This window comes from Kryptolebias marmoratus, linkage group LG2, assembly GCF_001649575.2.
Source record: "Kryptolebias marmoratus isolate JLee-2015 linkage group LG2, ASM164957v2, whole genome shotgun sequence".
In the NCBI taxonomy this organism is placed as follows: domain Eukaryota; kingdom Metazoa; phylum Chordata; class Actinopteri; order Cyprinodontiformes; family Rivulidae; genus Kryptolebias; species Kryptolebias marmoratus.
The window spans coordinates 35,039,968-35,042,030 of NC_051431.1; the positions used below are offsets into that span (position 1 = coordinate 35,039,968).

A 2,063-nucleotide genomic window follows, 5' to 3' on the forward strand; every position below is an offset into this window, starting at 1 on the left:
AAAAAGAATATTTAACAATCCAAAAAGTGCAAGGTCAAACAAGTTGTAAAAGAGCCGGGCAAAGTTGTGAAAAGTAAAACTATAGCCGGCCGAAGATAATAGAGTCTGTTGTCATTTGATACTGTTACGTCTAACAGGTACATATATATTGCTGCACTAAAATGCAGCAGATCTCATTTGTTAAAGTTCAGTTAAATGGCACTTCAAAATAAAGCTTGAAAAAGGTAAGAAATTAGATTATTTTTTTCATATTTTTCAGAGAATTACTGACAATGTACGTAATTGGGGTATGTTGTGATATATATCATTATCGTGATATAAAATCCATATCGCCCAGCACTAAATTGAGAGACAGTTTTTGTGTGTGTTTGGTTGTTAAATAAATTGAAGCACAAAACTTACAAAGATCTCCGTGTTTTGACACCCAGTATACGGTATAAGGTAGGACTCCCCAAATGAAGGGCCGTGGTCTATCTGGACCCAAATTGGTTATTTATTTTTTCCTGATACCTACAGTAATTTTTTTTTTTTTTACAGCGCAGCTTTTATAGATATTACAAGAAGTAAGAAAATTGTTCTCTCTCTGAGGGCAGTAAGAAAAGTATACTGTCATTTTTTCTTTATAGCCCTGATATGGGAGGTCTTGCAGCTTGTTCTCGACGCATCATCTGCGCAGAACGTTTTTCTTGTGTGGTGTTCATTGACCATTTGTCAGAAATCTGAAGTGGGCTTTACACAAAGTCCCAAACACAAAGTCGCTCACTGCAACTAACAGGCTGCAGGTCTAATGGCACACATAAGAGAATACTTATGAGTGTATTCAAGTTTACCGGCCTATATTTCAGCTATTTCTTATCCTAAATATTATGCAATAATTTAAAAAATCTGGTCAAACGGGAAGATTTATTAGATTAGAAGATTAAATGAAAAATTATCCTGAAATAAAATTGTTTGTGGATACATTTGCCAATTAAAATGCCAACATTTAATCATTTAATTAACATTTAATGGTGAGGGAATGACTACCTTAAGGCAGAAACCGATGTTTGTTTATTTTACATGTCCAAACACTGGGAAAAACTATGATAAAACAAGGGTGTTGTTTCAGTCTTATTTTTCGATCATATTCCTTTCTTTTTTATTGTTTTTTTTTTTTTTGTAAGGATGAAACTTTGGTAAATTAGTTTTGTGGCATGTCTGAGATTTATTTTTGTATACTAAATTAAACAACTGAAAGAACATCCTCCAAGAGTGATGATTACATAATATTTGCCAGATGCTGTGATCTAATGATTCTCTGCAGAAAAAATTGGTGTGCTTAAATTTTTTTATCATGAACAATCAAAGTTTTAATTTAATTAGAAATTACAAAAAAACAAAACAAGAAGCACTTAGAGAACAAAAATCTATGGAGGACCGAAAGCAACATAATCAAAAATAACAGCAGAAATATATATATATTTTAGTTTTACATTCCCACTGTACACTGATTCATAGTTAAAGCACTATGTCCTCTGTGATGTTGACCTTTGACCTGTCACCTTGAAATAAACAGTAACCCTTGACCCGTGAGGTGTCCAGCTATGAAGTTTAACATTCCTCTGCAGTTGCAGAGTTAAAGCACAGGCTCATCTGTGGCCTTGACATTTAATCTTGAACTTTGACCAGATCACCACCAAAACCACCACCACAAAAAAGGAGACTCAACAGTGAAGCCATCTACAAGAAGGGACAGAGCAGACTGTACTTCTTGAGGAAGCTTAGATCCTTCAAGGTTTCCAGCAAGATGTTGCAGATCTTTTATAAGTCTGTTGTTGAGAGTGTCATCTCCTCTGCCATCATCTGTTGGGGCAGCAGCATCAGAGCCAGGGACCTAAAAAGGCTCAACAACCTGATAAAGAAGGCTGGTTCTGTTCTGGGGATGACTGTGGAACCTCTGGAGATGATGATGCATAAAATCAAGGAAATCATGGACAACCCTAACCATCCTCTTCACGAGACCGTCATTGGAAAACAGAGTCTCTTTAGTCAAAGGCTTCTTCAGATTAGCTGTAAAACGGACC

At 35.6% G+C, this 2,063-nt stretch overlaps 1 protein-coding gene across 1 annotated transcript in view; it reads left to right on the top strand.

Moving 5' to 3' along the window:
• Positions 1–2,063, top strand: part of ubtd1b (ubiquitin domain containing 1b) — an 11,065-nt gene that overhangs the window by 3,291 nt on the left and 5,711 nt on the right. The window lies entirely within an intron of this gene.